The sequence below is a fragment of the Euprymna scolopes genome, chromosome 16 (genome assembly GCF_053919585.1).
Source record: "Euprymna scolopes isolate OS-2025 chromosome 16, ASM5391958v1, whole genome shotgun sequence".
In the NCBI taxonomy this organism is placed as follows: domain Eukaryota; kingdom Metazoa; phylum Mollusca; class Cephalopoda; order Sepiida; family Sepiolidae; genus Euprymna; species Euprymna scolopes.
Window position 1 is genome coordinate 141,170,478 of NC_136497.1, and position 21,343 is coordinate 141,191,820.

The following is a 21,343-nucleotide window of genomic DNA, read 5'->3' on the forward strand; positions in this document are numbered from 1 at the left end:
AGCACTTAAAATTTTAGATGTAGATCATGGATCAAACTTTTTTGATTTTATTCGCACTCAAAACAATAAATGTTAAATGGATTTAATCGGGTTCAAAGTTTTTTAAAAAAATTGACGTCTGCGGTCTTTACGAAACTACTTAGCCAATTGTTGGTCTAAACATTTGAAATTTTACATAAAGTGTATTCAGATATAAGGCGAAATTTTTAATCGGTTTTGGACCGAAAATTTGGCAGCCAAGGGGCGAAAGTTCAAAAGATTTTACCTTTGCGGTCTCTAGCAAACTATTCAGCCAATTTTGGGTCTAAAACTTTGAAATTTTACATAAACGGTATTTGGACATGTGGCAAGTCTTTTAATCAGTTTTGGGGCGACAATTTGGCTACGAAAAGGTCAAAGTTAAAAGAGTTGAATTTTGCAGACTCTACCAAACTCCTCCACCAATTTTGGGTTTTAACACTTGAAATTTTAGATGTAGGTTACCTTGACATGAGTCAAAGCATTATATATATATATATATATATATATATATATATATATATATATATATATATGCACATAAATTTATGAACAGTACGTAGCGCCCGGGGAAACCGGGCTGAACTGCTAGTATTCTATATTTTCTTGAGTATATATATCCTTTGGAAATATTTTTTAAACGCGCTGATGAAGCCAAGATTCGTACAAGATATAAGTTGGCGAACTATTATATCCTTATATAAGCGAACATTCTATGCCGAAAGGATTGTACGCGATATTGTTTACAATAAAAGAAAAAAATGTTCCAACATGAGTGTACCTTTCTTTAATAACGAAAAAATATATAGATATTTGTAGTATAAAAATCGTATCACTGTCTGTCTTTTGTTCACAGTTAATAAGTACAAAATGGGCACTGTTTCAATAATCAATTTTCTATACTGAAAGCGAAATTTTATACTCTCTCTCCCAGCATAATTTCTCTATAATATTTATTCAAGTAAAGGAAAATCTGAATAAGCGACGTCAACATTTTTATATATTGCATTAAAGAAAATCTATTTTAATTATATAATTATTATAATTATTGTTATGTTTCTGTTTAGAAATATGACTGAAATTTGATTTATTTCTAATTTAATTTATATTTCGTTTTATTTATCTTTAATTATTATTAACTGTCATTGGTTGCGTTGAAAAACGGAAGTAAGCTTTATTTTTCCAGCGATAATATATAAATCAAGACGGAAGTAAGCTGTATTTATTTTAGATATGAAAGTTATTCGTCTTTTAAGCTATAACTTATTTCCCGTTTTATTCTAATAGAGGAAAATAGGTGTTTTATAATTCTATACATTCAACATGTGTTCTGCTTTGATATAAAAACCTAACACAATTAAGAGTTAGGATATTTTCTATCAACAGAAATTTTACCATTCCTGTACAGTTTTATAAAGTTCACTCTCCTAGGTTTTGTCATATATTACGTTGGTGCCAAAAAATAATGTCGTTTTTTTTTTATATAAAGTTGAATGTAGAAAACGACATTATTTTTGCACCAACCTTATATTTGCGAGAAAGATCTAGTTTACTGCAAACAGTTTGAGTCCCTTTCTGCAGCATAATAGAAAACGGCTGTACAGGCATCTTTTTCAGGGTCACAGTGCTCTGTCTATTTGGCGTTGATTTTTTAATTCTACTTTTCGACCCTCCTGCCCTATTTATATAAGAGGTGCTTTCAATAAGTTTTAGACGTTTTTCGTATTGACACGTTTCTTATAGTGTACACATTAAACTCCAGTCCCCTTTCATCTCCTTTATTTTTTCGTAACGATAGCCTCTAGGGCTTATTTTCGATCTTCTCTGAGCATTGTTTCGACACACTTTGCGCAAATATTCCGCATTTTCATTTCTTTTTTTTTATTATTCCATTTTAATCCCAAACAAGGCAAATTGCCACTTTGGTGTAGGGGCTACTATCAGGCGCAACAACTACTGGGGTACTATATAGGGATTTGGACAGCAACATGTCGGTTCACGTTACACTTGAACTTCTGCACGTCAGTACTGTTGGGGAAGCAGGGACCTGGAATAGAATTCCAAAGTCTAGCGGTTCTGGGGAAGAAACTATTGGAGTAAAAAGATATTTTTCATCTAGGGATCTCTACAGTGTGGGGGTAGGATTTAGCAGCCTGTCGGGTTTGTCGAGGGTGCTCACGTCGTGGGGGCACAAGTGATTGCAGTTCGTCAGAGCATTCATCACTAAAATACTTGTAGAAAGGGCAGAGAGATGCAACATTTCGTCGATAGAGCAGAGGCTGAAGCTTAGATGCGAGTTCAGGGCCTATAAGGTTTGTGACTCTCTTTTGAACCTTGTCAAGGAGCGAGAGACTAGTAGCAAATGCACCAGCCCAGATGTGACAGCAATACTCCATACAGGGGCGAATGGTGGCCTTATAGAGATACAGGATACTTTCCTGGCGAATAATTGTGTGTAAAATCCCCACACTGATAAAAAAACATGCACTTGTTGTCTCTATAAATGTGCATTTATTGTGTCTATAGATACACAATGATCCTTATCCATGAAATTCTTTATTTGTTCAATCAACTAAAGTGTACTGACTTCTTACTTCTTTTACACCTCTCATCATTCATCATAGACTACATGCTTTCTTGAATCTCTTATGCCACTCAAATTTTTATTTCGATACTAGCTGATTGAACCCAAGTTATTTTTATTACCTTTTAAATCAATATCATATCGTATAATATTCAATAGAGAGTTGATTCTGTAATAATAAAAATATTCTAGTTGAAAATATCCGTGCGTAGTTATATATTTTTTGTGTTTTACTAGCAGGGAGACCCAACATTTCCCGGGATTGAATGATTATCAATGGGTATTTCACACTCCTATATTTTTATTGTAATCGAAATCCGTGAAGTCGCCCGGGAGGAAGCTTCACATACCGCCATGCAGAAACATGGTCCAAAATATATGTTATTCTACATTATATCTACTGTTTATTGTATAAAATTATTTCATATAAACTTCCTTCCAGTTAACGAAAAAAAACATTAAGAAATTTACATGCGATGTTGGAATCTATAGACCACGTCATGAAAAAAAAAAAAGAAAAAGAAAAAAAAACATGTCAATTTTCAAGTCTTAAAATATTCTTTGCAGTTAATAAAAGCAATTTACATACGGATTTCGAGCACATACAACGCCATGAAAAGAAAACAAAAAAAAACACGCTATAAACTTACACACAGTATAATTTTCACGTCTCGTTGTTCTATCATTGTTGCTAAGCGACGACATGGAAAAAATAGCTTTATCGATGATAGATAAATTAGAATAACCGTTTCAATTATCGGTAATTATCTGGGGTATTTTAAGAGAAAACAAAGCTAGGATCACATCCAGAATTATACACTAAAGTTCTGTAAATTTAAAAGCAAATCTGTTCAGCCGTTTCGAAGTCTATGAGTAATTAAATAATCTCACACATACACACAACGTTGCATTTATATAATTGAAGAGATTGTGATAGAGAAAGAGATTACTACGTGTAGTCATTACGGGAATCGTATTCATAAATATGAATTAAAAAATGACTAGATTTGATGAAATAGTATATCGTCTTTTAGATATAAATGACAGCATTTCCATCGTAAGTTTTCTCAGATTTCATTTTCCCTTAGGACGCCATTAATATTTTAAAATTATTTATTTTCTGCTCACTTGAAACCAGCTTAATCCCGTTTTGATGTCTTCCAATGTCGGTCAATTCCATTTTCGCAGCATCCAGATAGCTGAAAGACTCGGTTATTTCTAAGAAACTCAGTAATCGTTAAAGTCGTGGACGAGACCCCATTCGGCGAATTGCTTTTAACAGACATTCTCCAGCAGAAATATATAATCCCTGGCAGTTGAAGGTCTCTTAGAATATCATCCCAGACCAGATATAAAGCCGTATACATATTTGTATGAAAGCGAGCGGTAAAGGTTGACAGGGAAAATGCCAATTGCATGTCGCCAGGGAGCCATTACAACGCAGCGCTGAGCTAAAATCGTAAGAATTCGATGTCGGTAATAAAATTATACAATGCATTCTTGCGTTGAAGGAAACGTTTATGAGGAGGCAACGTGCTAAAAAGTTTATTGTGGCATTTCGGGCAAGATTTTGATGAGGATGGCTTGTCCGTTTACATGCTAATTACTGTCAAATCACAATAGACGTTATGGGCAATTAAATGGTAGTCTTAGTTTGTTCGTTTAAAGGAAGTACGTACACGTGCTACGTAATAGCAATGCACCACTTACTCATAAATAGCACGCTATTTTGTGTAACAAGACCATTCTCATTTAGTTGGTGATACTCCTGTTTTCCCGTCTATTTCTACTATTTTATAAAAGGAACTTTTTCTCCGAGTGGGTTCGTTTCCTATTGACTCCGAAACGCTTAGGCTAACTTTTACGTAATTTTGCACAAATGTACTTTATGTACTTGGCAGTGTTCTTAAATAAGATTTCTACATGAATGTCTTCGATAAGTATCGATAATCGATAATCTAAAAAATCGATAAAAGAAAGAACAGGCGATTTAGACGAAAGTGTACGTCTTATACAGCCTAACATCATATGCGCCTTTAATCAGTTTTATGACACCACAAGCAGAAAGATCCATCCTATAAAATCAACAGTAGTTTTTTATATGACAGAGGCGCGTTTTAAATGAATGTTTTCGTTCAAAGCACAATTGCACCATGATACTTGATGTTTTCATTTTAAACATAAATCCAAGACATTATCACCACACAAGCAGAAAAAGCAAGGCATATAAAATAAATAATAGCTTCTTTGATATAACTGCGGTGCGTTGGAAGTAAATTTTTCTGTTTATAGCACAATTAAAGCATGACACATACCTTTTGTATTTTAAACTTAAATGAAAGTCATTATATATAAAAAGAATTTTATAAAATCGACAGTATGTTCTCTACAGTGCAATATAAACTACTGTGTATTGTGAACTAAGTCACTGCAGGAAAGCATGTGAAGCTTAATCCCGGTTTACAACGATAGATCCCCAACTAGAGCAGGCAATCAATCGATCTGATTGGAAAAATGAATGATTTCACGAATTTCGATGACAATGAAAACATAGGCTTGTGAAACAGTTTTTGTCCATTATCCATTGCGGGGCAACGTCTGATCTCCTTGCTAGTATAATTATATGTGTTGTCCTTAGGTTTTCCCCATTAACAAAGACAGCGCAAACGTAGACGAAATGGAAATAGGATACGCTTCTAATCATGTCCGTTAAAAAAACTTTACTATTGATTTCCAGTAATTAACGAAATGGAATCAAATTAAAACCCATTCAGGAAAAATGAGATATATTGACTACTAACCATGGATTGACGTTTTTCCTGGTGACTATAAATTTCAGGAAAAATAAATTCTTATTTTTTATTAATAACACTTTGCTGTGTGTAAAACGATCGTCTTGAGGGAGCGATTTGCTTCCCATTGGGGAAGTTGAGACCCCCCTGGAACTTGAGAATGACCCGGCAAATAGGCAATGATTGTCTAATTGAATCCTTGACAACGGCGGGTATCAAAAATATTTGAATTAAAACGGATATATATATTTTTATTGTTAAAACCAGACATATGTTTTGTGGTTTTAGAATGAGGAGACCGGAAATGTCAGAACAATGTGGAGATGAAACCAGACCTATCTTGACCTCCGGAACACCCGTTTCAGACAAGGGCTTTCTGAATGATAGGTTTTGACTCCTTGGGCTCGTGTGAAAGGGATTTCATATTTGGTCTCTGGTAGTATTGCTGAATTGCACACACGCAATTCGGGTCTGGTGATTCCCCAGGAAAACGCTCATTGCTTGCGTGGATCAACTAACACACCCTGTGGCCCTTCCCTAAAAAGCCAATACCCGCTAGAAACAGACAGATTTGCACCGAATCTCGAGAAGGAATGAGCTCCCAAACAAACTACGTCCCCTCTCTATCCATCTAGACCAGCCATCCAGTGACGAATAAATAAGATTTGTGGGACTTAAAATGTTTTTGGTAACTGAACGATTTACATATGTAAAAACCTGTAACTTTTATGGAATTAACATTTAGTAGCTAGAAATCCTGATTTTGTCTGTCTTGTCTTTCCGGTGTGCATGCAAGCGTTGCTTTTGCTTTTCAGCAGAATTCAACACAGGTGTTGAGAATTAATGTGGATATCTCCCGGTAGACTTGACATCACGAGCTACACTTTCTGAACAAGTTAGAGGTCAATTCTTGACCTGAGCATGGGAGACCCGCCACAGTGTTGTCTCGTCTCTCAGTATTGGGGGTTTACAATATAATGGATCCCGCACTGTTAACCAAGCTCGAACCCTTATCTAATCGCTGCAATTTTGCACTGCTGTTTGCTGTACAAGTGGTTTTATAAAACAAGCTCACGCGAATGGGTATCCCTAGTATAATCTAGATAAAAAATACCCCAACTAGTGTTGGATAGTTTGTTCTCTATGTAACGATTTATCTGTTGGTCGTTGTCACTTGTGTATAATCATGCTTTTTACTCTTCTACTAAGATGCGTGTTGCTAATAAACATATACACTCTAGCTTGTTTCGGCCGTTCGACAATCAAACCCAGAGACGGTTTCGTAACAAAACTGCTTTTATTCAATTAACGTTTGCCTGTCAATAGTCATAGGACGTATCGAGCAATGGTTGTGAAAGGTGAAATTGGGCTTTACGATCGTGCGTCTCTCTTTTTCTCTTTTTTTCTTTATTCGTCGGCCCTCTTGGTTTTATTGATAATTTTTTTCGTTTGTTCAGTCAGAGGTCAATGTATGTGTACAAGTAAAACGTAGTATTTCCTTTGTTCTATTAGAGGTCAATATGTGTGTTAATATCTCACATTGTATTTTCTTTGCTAACTTGGGATGTGTGTGTGCACGATCTAATTTTTGTTTCATCTAACAGTAACCAACTTACACAATTTCGCTTTAGATTTGTCCGATGTCGGGGAACCTTAAATTCTGAACTTTGCTCCCTTCGGACTGCTAGATTTTGAAAACACTTTTCTGTATGCTGCCCTGTAAAATGAACAGATGCTCTCTGGTAATTCCCTACTGTAAATACAATCCTTAATTCACAGCTTGATTTTGCATTTCTTTTAATTATTATCAGTTTGTTCTAGTTGGGGAGTAGGGTTAGGGTTAGGGTGTGATAGGCCAAACATTCATAGTCTATCAAATATATTTCAACTGAGTGACCCTTTTAAGATTCTGATCGTCGCTTTAATTACAATGTTTTAAATCTCTCGTGCACTTTGTTTGGTTGGTTGGTTGTTTTTTTTTACGGCATATCAACCATTTTTGGGTTATTTAATGCCGAATCCAAAGATTTTGAAGAAAAAATTTTTTAATAGAGTATATTTGTTGTTTTCACGTCGGTTTCTATTTAACCCATAGTTGGGACCCTAACAGGTACTACCATTCCGGGTCAGAGTGGACCTGGGAGCAATGGTAATTAAAGGGTGGCTCAACACTCCCCAAAGCCCACAAGCTGTGGCCTCACCACTGGATATAGTTTAAGGTCATATCCAGGACCCCTATTGAGGGACTTTTACCCTCTGCAGGGGGGGGCAGTCGGTGTATTCTAATGCCCCACCGACAGGGCCCCACTTTGGTGATAGTTAGTTGTTTAGTGATAGTTATATTTTGTTCTTTTTTACCTGAGTCGGATTGTTTTTTTTAAGTTATGTCGTACATAAAATCTTGGAATTTCGCGATCTTTTTCCTCTCTAATCTGTTAAACTCAGAATCGTTAAGGACATTATCTTCTACTAAGGTTGATTGTCACCTTTTTTATTTATCCATATTGCTATCTCAGGTTTAATAGTTCTGTTTTCCAGGTACTATTCATAGTGAACGGCGCATTTTTTCCACATTCTTTTTCATAAGTAACTTACCATTACTCAAATGGCAGACATTTTTCTAAGACTTTGATATTTTGTTACCTTTTCCATATGTTTAATCGAACATCACCAGAGACACTAACTTCTCTTAAAGTTACCTTTTCCCCCCTTTTTATTCTATACAAGCAGTTCAGACCGGCTTTGCTCGGGCCCTATGTACTGTTAATAACTTCATGTGCATATATATATATATATATATATATATATATATATATATTATATATATATATATATTGAGGTTGCTATTTTCCAAATTTAGATTAACCAGTGAAATATAACGAGGTTCATACGAGAGTGCTCAATACAGAAGCAGAGCACGTTACATTCATCTTTACATAAACAGTAGTTTGTTACACAGTCATGAGCATGTTTCAGTGTGCCAGTATTTACCAACTAGAGACCTCATAAGGCAAAAACCCTTCTTTCCGTTTTCCTGACTGTGTAACAACAAACTACTGCTTATGTAAAGACATATATATATATATATGTATGTATATGCATATATATATATATATATATATATTAAAAAGTTTGACTCATGTCTAGGTAACCTACACCTAAAATTTCAAGTATTTACACCCAAAATTGGCGGAGAAGTTTGGTAGAATCTGCAATGGTCAACTCTTTTCAGTTGGAGCTCTTGGCAGCAAAATTTTTGCCAAAAAAACGATTAAAAAACTTTGCGGCGTGTCTGAATACCCTTTATGTAAAATTTCAAATGTCAAGAACCAAAATTGGCTTGATAAGTTGCTAGAGACCGCAAAGGTAAAATCTTTTGAAATTTGACCAAAGTTGCAGCCAAATTTTCGAGTGCAAACAGATTCCAAAGCTTGCCCTACGTCTAAATACACATTATTTAAAGTTTCAAATGTTTAGACCAAATATTCGCAGAGTAGATACCGCAGAGGTCAATTTTTAAAAAAATGTTGACCTCTTTAACATTTATTGTTTTGACCTCAACTCAAATTAAAAAGATTGACCCATGTCCAAGTAACCTACATCTAAAATTTAAAGTGTTTCGACACAAAATTGGCGGAGGAGTTTGATAGAATTTTGAAGGTCACATCGTTGAACTTTGACACATTAACAGCCAAATTTCTGGCGGAAACCCTATTAAAAAGATATTCCCAAATCTCAATACCCTTTATGTCAAATCCCGTGTATTTAAGACTTGAAATTGACAGAGTAGTTTGGTAGTGAATCGTACATTCCCATACACACAGATAATTTCACTTTTGTAGATATATAGATTACTTTGTCAGGTTTAATAGCACCGCTTTCTATGCATATGACTCTTGGCATGATGTAAGCATAACGGCTGCGGTTTGGATTAGTTTGCGGCGTTACTATGAGTAAAGAAATACATTTCTAATTTCTCAGGTCTCCTTTGTCTTGGGATTTAATAAATTACCTAAGCTTATGGAGAAAAATCCAACCCGGAAAGCAAGGATAAGACGATACTATCACTCCCAATGAAAAACCTCGGAAGACAAATTGTGACTGACTGCTTGTTTGCTCTCTCTCTCTCTCTCTCTCTCTCTCTCTCTCGCGCGCGCGCGCTAATGATGTTACATAGAGAAAGGGGAGAAAGTAACTAATTACTTCCTCTCACTCTATTGTTCTCATATCTCTTTCTTTCGTTAGCAACACTATATTCTAGTTACCTAAGAACACTGGACAGCTAAATATCAACCAAAGCTCCATTTTTGACAATTAGACTGGAAGAAATCTTACAATTCCATTTGTTTTTTCGATCTGTCTTTAGCCATTTAACTCTAGCAAGTTAACCTTTATACTGCCGACCATAGAATTTATATTTTGATTCAATTTCTTAATATACCTTGATCATAGCTTGAAAACTACATAAGTGATTTTTGAAGTTTATGTGAAAGCCAATACAGCAAATAAAGTTAATAACTATGAGCAATTCTTTAAGATTAAAGTATTTTTATTTGTGGTTAATAGCATAAAAATGATTAAAAAAAAAAACAAATATAAAAAAATTAATGTTACCAAAGGTAAGATACGTTACTATCCTTTCTACCTGGATAATGTTTTGCGAGTTTCAACATATGTAAAGCGCTTATTTTTTTTTTTTTTTTTTTTTGCTTTAAAATAGACAAAGTGTCCAATCCGTTCAATTATCAAAAAAATAAATAAATAAATACATTAAAAAAAAACATGGCTACTATTAGCATTTACGAAATATTTGATTAATTCTTCACTGTCAAAATTAGATAAATATTGATCAAAAGCTAGCCATTAAATGTCACCAATAGTGCAGAAATGTAATGTTCTACAATATTTTAAATATTGCGCAGATTTTCATCGAAATAATGCATTTTTAATCAAATTGATATCCCAAATGAGATGCAAGCAAAAAAACGAAATGTGAAAAACCTGGTGATTATTCAAATGAGAACCCCGCCATTTAATCGATGTGTAGATTGTTACACTAGTAATTAAACATTAAACGGATTTATTTCTGATTATGAACGAAATGTTTAGTTTTGTACATTCTCTTTGCTATTCATCCATCTTTTGCAAATGAGGATATCAGTCGCCATATTTGATTCCAATTTTTACGCATGCTATTTCCTTAAATGATGATATTCTTTATTGAATTATTTAAATCCGAAATCGATTTACACTTTATGAAAATATTACGCTTTCGATATCATCGCTTATTGGTCGATTTTACCATCTAATTAAAAAAATATCTCTTATATTCGCTCAAAACAAGTCAAATTGCTATTGAGACATTACGGGATAGGAGCACACTAAGTAAGGAGTTGAGCAGCGAGAAATCTGTTCCCATTACACTTAAATGTCTGCCTGCACGTACAGTTGATAGAAGAAGAATACAAGGAGGAGCTTTTAAAGCCTAGCACTCTGAGAGCAGAAACTTTCAGAGTATTAGGGTCTCCAGCATTTAATGTGAAATTGTGAAATTTACTGAGTGTTGTGGTGTTCAAGAGTTATCACGTCAAGAGGGATCAGTCCTACGAATTTGTCGGAGCACTTTCTATTGTCATATTTGTAAAAATAACGCAAATATGGACACTTAGAGGAATGTTGTTTTTGGTTACAAACAAGCGTTATACAACGTGTTTTTTATATTATCTCAGAGTGTCAGATATTCTATTTCTCAGTGAAATAGGGATACATTAAGAACAAGTATGGAGACCCGATTTTGTCCGGGATGGAATGAGGATCAACAAATGCTCCACCCTCTAATACATTTATTGACACTGACGCCGATTGTTTACGAGGGGCGTGCAATAAGTAATGCGACCTGACCCACTTCCCATAGTAGTAGAGAAACGAAACTTGGCATAGTTATTAGTCTTTCTCTACATAGGAACCACCCAGAGTTATGCATTTCTAGCATCGTTTGATGCAGCTGTGGAGACCGTTTTTGTAGAACAGCCCAAGCTGGTCCTCCAACCACGACTTGACTTCAGAAATCAAGGCTGCATCATCTGGGAAACATTTTCCTTTCAAAAACAACTTCATGGCTGGGAAGGTCAGAGGGTGCAAGGTCAGGAGAGTAGGGAGGATGGGGAAGGATTTCATAACCACACTCCCATGCTTCTGATCTGGCGACATGCTAGTTGTGGACCGGAGCGTTGTCCTGCAGGAGGAGGATACCCTTGCTGATCTTGCACCGCCTCTTTATTTTGATAGCTTCCCTTAATTTCCTCAAAAGTGAAGCATAATAGGCTCCTGTAATTGTGGTACCTTTTTCAGGAAATCTGCCATCACTACTCCGTGCTGGTCCCGGAAGACTGTGAGCATTACATTTCTAGCGGAGGGCTGCACCCTTGCCTTCCTTGGAGGTGGTGAGTCCAAGTGCTTCCACTGCTTGACTGGGTATGGGACTCTGGATCATAGTGATTGACCCCGGTTTCATCCTGTGTAATCGGTCTTTTGACAAACTTTGACTCATCTTCTTGGCACATCTCCAAATTCTGCCTCGAGCACTCGACGCGGTGTCGCTTCTGGAATGGTGTGAGCAACCTGGGAATCAATCTGGCAGACACCTTATGCATATGCAAATGGTTATGAATGATAGTTTCCACAGATCTTGTACTAATCTTGACATATTGGGCTATTTAGCGAATAGTAATGCGCCGATCTTCCAAAATGGCCGCCTTAACTTGACTGACAGATGCCTACTCAATGGCAGAAGGGGGCTGACCAGGTCTGGGAGCTGTTTATACAGACTTCCGGCCATGTTCGAATTCAAGATGCCAGCGTTTTACAAGGTCATATGATGGGACATTATCACCATAAGTTTCTTTCATTCCATCAAAAGTCTCCTCTGGTGTGTATCCTTTCAAATACAGAAATCGCATCACTGCTCGACATTCAACAAGCTCTCATTTCACACCTGACTCAGTTCAAACACCTGTAAAACAGAAACCTCAATTAGTTCAGAGCTGTAATTGGCCACACCACCCATAGAGGTTTAAATTATTGCACAGGCAAAATTTCAGCTAGATCAGACAACTGAGAGTGAATCAGGGGCATTACTTATTGCACGCCTTTCGTAACTGCTCTAGTAAGAGACGCATCCTTGCAGTTTACTGAGAGGAAGTTTCACATGCCTCCCATGGTAGCTTAGTCGATAATGCATTGTAGCGTACATTGCGCTGTAGAGAATCTACTGCGTATTTTATTAAATCATATGTAAATAATGGATTATATTAAAGTTTAAATTGCATGTCAAGTATGATATTTCAGTTGTGTTCTAAATAAAAGCATTAATTTCGAACGTGGCTCTGCTTTTAACAGAACTTACTGTAGATTTTTCTGAAATTATTTACACCTATACACTTGAATTAAAGTCTAGTATCAGGGTTCAGTTGTGCTCTAAAATGTCTTTCGAAAGCATCTCCTTCTTTTAAATGATTATACGGGTGATCTTATAGGCTGAGCGTTTCTGCTTGTGTGGTGAAAAGACTTCTCAAATGACGTGTGATGGTAATTTTGATCTACATCGGACTTACTTTTTGTCGATTATAGACAGTTGATACTTATAAGACGAATCCCGATACAAATCATACGTAAGAACACTCCCAGACACATAAAATACATTCGTGTAAATTTTCGAAATAGCGGCCCAACCGTTTCCGAGGAAACGAACGCACATACACACACACGGACAAAGTGCCTTTTATATAATAGCAATTGGTCAGTGTTTTTGTTTTACGGCATATCAACACTTTTCAGATTATTTAATGCCGAATCCAGTAATTTTGAGGATTTTTTTTTAATAGAACATATTTCTTTTATTTCTAAGTCGGTTTTTATTTAACCCGTAGATGGGACCCTAATAGGTACTTCGATTCTGGTCAGAGTGGATCTGGTAGTAATGGCAATTAAAAGGTGGGCCCACATTCCCCAAAGCCCGCAAGCTGGGGCCTCACCATCGGATATAGTTTAAGGTCATAACCAGGACCTATATAATAGTAAAATATACAATAGTTTATATAAGATACAAAATAAAGCGACTGTAGTTTGGTATTGCTCGTTATAAATGGTTTTGTTATATAGGACGAGAAACAGCGAGTAAGTCGCACGTGGATTCCATGAACAAAGCTTCTTTCTTGGAACTGCACGCCTATGGAACTCTGTTCCGTCTGCCTGCTTCCAACCTGACTACAACTTGGATGTCTTCAAGTCCAACGTTAACAAATTCTTAATGAACCGCCCCCTTAAGAAAACACTTCATCAAATCTCCGCACTAACGTAATGTACTTGCAATAACCCTTATCCCTGAGTGGCTTCCGGGCCTTGATAAGTGGTGACCACCTTGTAAAAAACAAATTTAAAGCACTGGTACCGTCTTCGAGGTAGCCCCTAATACCTCGACTGTACTAACAGGGAAACGTTCAAGTGAGATGGGAACAGGTATCTCGTTGCTCAACTCCCTACATAGTGTATTTATAAATTTAGTCTCAAATAGAAGGCTTTGCTATTATGCCTTATTTAGAGTGACATGACAATAAAATAAATAATAAAACCATGCACATTATGCCATAGGAATATAGACGAACCGATGGCTTTAATAAATGTGAGTAGTTTGTGAATGGTGTAATTATTATATTTGTATAACTTGCATACCAGCCGTGAAATCCGAACGAACGCACTAAACGACGGCTGATTTATGTCGGTTTGCCGAACTGAAAGATTTATTATACAAGTTCGCATATATTGGGCGCCTTCTTCTGAAGAATTACGAACTGACCAGTTTGTACATGGCATAGGCAGGTTCAAAATTCTTGTTATATTGGTGAAAACGGATGCTTGCAGGTCTTCTGCCAAATACGGAAAAGTAGGTGCGACATTTTCCTACCTCAACAAAACTCAACAACACTTCATCAAATCTCCGCACTAACGTAATGTACTTGCAATAACCCTTATCCCTGAGTGGCTTCCGGGCCTTGATAAGTGGTGACCACTGGGTAAAAAAAAAAATTAACATAAGTACAAACGGCCACGAGAGACAAAGATACCTGCACGATATCTTTTTTTTTTTTCTAACGAACACATTTTGAAACGAACTTTTAACGTTGCGTACACGGATGAAGCAGTCGGTTTATATACTGTAGAACCCCTTTTTTCCTCATAAATTATGGGTATTGATTCTTCAGCATTGTCTACGAAGTAAATAGTTCAACAGAATTCATAAACACATTGTGTATGAACAGATTGGAGATTTTTTTACATGGAGTTCACCACTTATCAAGGCCCAATGGCCACTCGGGGATAAGGGTTATTGTGTGTACAGTAATCAAAGGGAGAGTGTAGTAATAGCATTGGATAATTGGTAATTCCATATGAACAAATCAGTTGAGATAAAAACTCAAAGTTATGGTTTTAAATGTTATGAACTTACGAGGTGTCGTTAAATAAGTTTCCATTTTTCGTACAGACGTATCCCGATTCAGTCCCGAGAAACGTCGAGTAATCCCGCTTGTATACGAAATAGATATATGAAAATTAAACTTAACGATTTTTAAAATACTGCAATGGTTGATATAATTATTTTACTCGAGAGTTATCATTTATCAAGGCCCGAAAGTCACTCGAGAATAGGGGTTAATGAATGTAAGATGGTAGTGTAGTAATCGTTAACGGCGTAAATTTGGTAGAATTTGTATTTATTTATGTGGGCGGCTCAACAAGAATTTATTTACATTGGATTTGAAAGCTACTATGTTGTATACAAGCGAGAAGCAGGCCAGCGGAAAAGTATTCCACCGACAGCCAGTTCTGAGTAAGAAGCTTTGTTCATGGAATCTACGTTTAGATTTGGGCACGGATATAGAGTGGGGGAAATCGTATATAGTCGTGGTAGCTAGTCGAGTGTTTTTGTGAAAGTTTAACAAGGAGGAGAGGTTATAGAGTGGAGTTCAGTCAAGCACTTGCCATGAAAATTACGGTAGAGCAGAGACAGGCTCATAACGTCTTTTCTGTGGGGAAGAGGTTGCAGAGAAGTGAAAAAGACATCAACTACTAGGTTTGAAAACCGGTTTTGAACTTTTTCAAGATCCTGCACAAATGTGGCAACAGCACTCAATTTTAGGGCGTGCCTGGCTCTTAAACAGATAAAGGATTGCATTGACAGTGAGATATCTACTTTTTCGGGGTCCTGGATATGACCTAAAACTATATCCGATGGTGAGGCCCCAGCTTACAGGCATTAGGGAGTGTGGAGCCACTCTTTAATTGCCATTGCTCCCAGGTCCACTCTGACCCGAAGTGGTAGTACCTGTTATGGTCCCAACTATGGGTTAAATAGAATACGACTTAAAAAACAAATATACTATATTAAAAAATTTTTTCTTCAAAATCACCAGATTCGGCATTAAATAACCTGAAAAGGGTTGATATGCCGTAAAACAAAACAACCAAACAACCAACTACTTTCCGGAATGGTAGAGTGATCTAATCATTTTTTTCTAGCAATCTTGGCAACATTTTTTAAATATGTGTTCAATTTCAGATCAGGAGTGAAGGTCAGTCCCAGAAGCAAGTCAAGGCGTATAGCTTCTCCAAGAGAATTTCAGCGGAACTCATCCCTATTAACATTATAGGTGATTGTTTTTACCGTTAAAAGTGAGTGCACTCTTTTTTGAACATCAATTATTCATTTCGTTGAAATCGCATGATTTTTGGTGGCATTCGTTTGCCCAAACTCTTTTTAGTTAGATTTGTTTCGACGAATATATCATGTACTTATCGGGATGTTGCTGAACCTGGTGAATTCGGTCACCATTAAGTGAAAGTTTGTTGTCTGTAGAACACACTGGATTTGAACTGTTTACATCCAGGTTGCCAGTCTCTGCTATCAAACATTAAACCAACGTCACCTCCAACAATGCTGTTGTCTTGCAAGTTTTTAAGTAAGGCAGCAAAAATATAAAGTAAATGATGATTATAGAGTTGTGTTAAAACGTACCTTTTCTCCACCCTTGCCACCCGGCTCCAGAAGTAGATAACGTTAGCAGTGGTTACAAAACACCTCAAGCGTATGTGAACACTTGAAGTCTTATCTGCTTAATTAAATTAGTTATAGATTGTCACAACAAACTTCGCTTAAAATACGAAACCTGCCACAATAAAAACAAAACATTTATCGCCATGAAATCCACACTGCAACTTGGCGATTGTTTACAAAAACATTATAAATATTAAACATACTGCGTAAATAGATTTTTCAATGAAAAAACATCGTTTTTAAAAATATATATATGTAAAAAGTAATGTAGTAAGTTATCCCCCTTGCTCGAAATTATCTTCCTGAAATAATAACTTTATGGAATATTAAGCTTTTTTAAGAGCGTTGTTGAAACAGCAAGAGTTTACTGTAAAATTCGATTGATTGTCCGATTTTGTAGATTATCTGGACAGCGGTTAAAAACAGTTTAAGTCGTGTTGTATTGATAACACATAACAGTAGTTCTTACTCTAATATCATAGTTTTCTTAGTATTAAACAGTTGATGTATGGCTAATGTTACGCGTGTAGATTCTGTCAGTCGTTGTTGGATTTTTCTTGTAGAATTTGTAAACTTTATATATTATTTTAATTGAGATTCATTATAGAGATGATTATTATGTATTACTTTTATTTTATTTTATTGCGGACTATTATCCTCATCCTCTTTTTGGTTCTTGCTTCACAACGTTTCGGCCAACTATTCCCCTGGCCTTCCTCAGGTGGTAGGAATTCCGAATCTTCTAACTGCATTCTCAGCAATTACTGCCTTCCATAGTTGGTGTCGTCTCACCACGTTTTGGCCAAGTAAGCCTCCGACCGGCTTTGGGTAGAATTGAAACCGCTATCTTCCAACAATGCTCACCTGGAACCATAGAGATCCAACGTCTATATCCACTGCGCCACGGGTCCCGAAGTTGTAAACTTTATTGATAAAAACGTGCACAATTTTTGGTGAAAAGTTCTTTTCTAGAGATGTTTTTACTTACTATTAACACATTGCTATTAAATAATACCCCGTCGATTTTAGTTCAACTTTACCTTACAAAACATTTCACAGGAATATTCCTTTAGGAATTCCAGACAGATTGTATATTCTGTTCCCGACCACGTTTGCGTCGACTGTTAGAAAGCCGATCTTACTCTTTACAGAATAAGAAAACGAAAAAGACAAAAACAAAAAACTATTACGAAAAATATTTTTTTCGAACCCGCAACTCTTAAAAATTAAAAAAAAACACTTAAAACATAAACTAAACATTATTATTCCAGCACGGCTGCATAAATTTAATTAATTGGTAGTTAAAAGTACCACATAGTTAACAAAACCCTTCCATTATCATGTTTAGAAATGGTTTATAAATAATAACGTTATTATTTTAGCATGACGCGTATTTTAAATAACAATAAAATTGTAATAATAAGTAATTAAATTATTTTTTTACAAAAATTAATTTAAAAATATTCTCCTCCAAATCTTGGAATAAAAAAAAGCAGAAATATGTTTAAAACTTTTTCTTACAAAATCTATTTTCATATGTAGCTATATATTATTTTACAATAAATAAATAATTATTTTTTAAACTAGATGATCGCATTTTTTTTTTAATTTATTGTATTTCCATTTTTTTTAATTACCATAAAATAAATAGGTTTTATCACGGTCTGTGCATTTTATTTAACGGAATATTTACATAAGCACCTAGTAAATGCCGAGGCAACTCAACGGAAAACGGTCGTTCAATGCATAAATACCATTGTAAGCAGTAAAAAAAAGAAAGATATTGGGAATTCATCAGTCGTATCACTGATCATAGCCAAACGTCATATCTATTCGTTAATAGCGAAAAACTTTTGCCATCCGTATGTACTTCTGTCACGGTTTCCAAACTATAAATTATTCGAGCGGGAGATCCTATCTATTAAAAAGAAGGATAGAAGGTGATAACATACTGCAAGCATTAAATTTGTATTAGATACGCTTATCTGATGTTCGTAGTATTTTTAAAAAACTTTTTATCCTCCTTTTTAATAAATAGGATCTCCCGATTATCGAAGACGCAACGTAAAAACATTTTTCAATTATGTCGATTTTGGACTGTAAGTGAAACTAAAACATATTATATTAGTTTCGGGCTAAGATCCAAAGTTGTATCTGTTCTGTCTAAAGATACTATAATTATATCGTGGGAATCCATTCACGCCAGTTGTCCATACAATAGAAATATAAGACATACTCCTATAAGGATATTGGAGATAAACCGTAATAACCAGATATCTTCTGATACTACATTAACCAGATTACTTAAATAATATTGCAGCATTAACAAAAGGGCTACAATAATATAGAACGTCCACAGAATATCCAGCAACAATATATTACATATGAAAGATGTAACAGTAAAATTTCCAAAGGTCCCGCAATGAGTAACCTTGTGTCATCCAATAATTGCAACGCTTTACTATAGACTTGATCTTGTGTCACCTCCGGCTTCAGTGTGGCAATAATTTAAAAAGGGGGCGTCCGAATATTGAAGCGTAAAAAGGATAAATAAATATATATCCGGGTTAGTGTTAGGGTTAGGGTTACGCAAGTAATTATAGAAATATGCAGGCGATACTCATAGCTAGATTCAACCCACAAATAATAAATTCGAGCTCAAAGCTTTTTTTAAACATCCGTCTACATAATCGATACATACAGGAATTATATATCCATTCTCAACTTGTAATATATTATTTTATTAGTGATTTAATTCTGAGAAATAATATCTTCAGCCAACGACTACATACATCGTTTTTATTTTGGTGGTTTGGTTGTTTTTGTTTTACGGCATATCAACCCTTGTCAGGTTATTTAATGCCGAATCTATTGATTTTGAAGAACATTTTTTTAATAGAATATATTTTTTTTCAAGTCGGTCTCTATTTTACCCATAGTTGGGACCCAAACAGGTATTAGCAGCCCGGGTCAAGATGGACCTGGGAGCAATGGCAATTAAAGGGTGGCTCCACACTTCCCAAAGCTGCAGGCTGGGGCCTTACCCTCGGATATAGTTTAAGGTTATATCCAGGACTTTGTTTTTATTTACCAAATATGTTGATTCAAAATCAGGTAATCAACCACAACATATACCCAAACCCAAACAAGTTAAATTTCAGATTATTTAAGATAATGATTGATTATTAAGATTAAAAAAATAGGATTAAGTCTCCTAAAATTCGTATTACAATTAGCCACAGCAACACGTAGCGCAGTGGTTTGAGCTCGTAAAAGTACAGTTGAGAAAATTGGCATTCGTTTGAAGGTTGAAGGTTCAATCTTTAGTGCGAGTGTCTAAAAATACAAATGCGAATTACTTAGGATCTCTAGCCAGTCCTTACAGAGCACGTGCATGCTAACTACGTGAATTAAATAAAACGTTCTGTGAGAAATTCCGTCCAGATTCCCGAGTTTGACAGAAAGATTCCTGAGTTCAACAAGATACGCCTGAAGTGGATCAGTAATCACCTCGAACGAAACGTTATGGAAATGACACCCAAGACGAGACAAATAACCTGAGGAATCAAATAAGAAGTTAAAATTCTGAATTTTACTTTAAATCGAGGTTTAACTCATACATTATTATAACATTAAACAGTAGAACAAAAATAATTAAACTATTTTATGAGTAAATAACGTTGTCACAATACCTTTTTTAACTTTTAACAGGACCCGAGAAAAGTTCACGGAATGAGAAACAGATTTAATCAACAAAAATGTTTGATACTACTGATATTATTATGACCCTTTCCCCCCACCCCCCAAAAAAAATTAGTAAAACGCATTAAATATGAGTTTATTAACATTTCTCTGAAAATTATGCCCATAGTATTTTAAATTTTAATGAATTAATTAAATAATAATGAAATACATTGTTAAACGCTAATCAATATTTAGAAAGTTATATTCTATTGCATAGTTGCATAAAAATAATAAAAGCACATTGTAAGACAATTATTCTTTATTCTTTGTTTTTTTTTCTTTCGAATGTTTCCAGTATTACGTAACTTTTTGTTGATTTATTTCTCCACCGATATTTCGCTTATACTTCAGTGAATAACCGCTGCATGTCGAAATCACGACAACTTTCTTTCTCGTCCGACAAAAACAATGATCATATATTATTATTATTATTATTATTATTATTATTATTATTATTATTATTAGAATAAAATTCGAAAACGAGACTACATCAAAGGGAGGTCACTCTCATATTCTTGTTCGGCGTTGTTAGTTAAAGTTAAATAATCGAATTTGGCATGTCTACAGCTTGGGGTTCAAATATGGTACCTGATCCTTTTCAAAATAGACGTACGAACTAACTAAGAAAAAAATCTTTAATTTATTCTTTCAGACAATCATTTTTGTTCCTTTTTTTCTATTTTTACATAACGTTTCGCGGATTTATTACTTCAGTGTAGAAACAACTGCATGTCGAAGTCACTAAGACTTTCTTTCTCACTCGACTACAACAATGATCATATTTTATTATTAGAATAAAATTTGAAAACGAGGCTGCATCATAGGTTGGCCACTCTCATATTCTTATTTAGATTGGTCTTCTTAAAGTTAAATTTCTCGAATATAGCCTCTTTACAGTTTGGACTTCAAAAATGGTATCTGACCCTTTTCAAAGCAGACTACGCACTAGCTATAGAAAGGAGAATATTGTATAAAAGGATGAAGCCAAAAGCCAACGATACACCAACATATGGTTGATATGCAGAAACTGTAGTGAATTGTTGTTATTGATTACATTGCTGCCATTGGGAAGGTCACCTTATACTAATAAGAGTT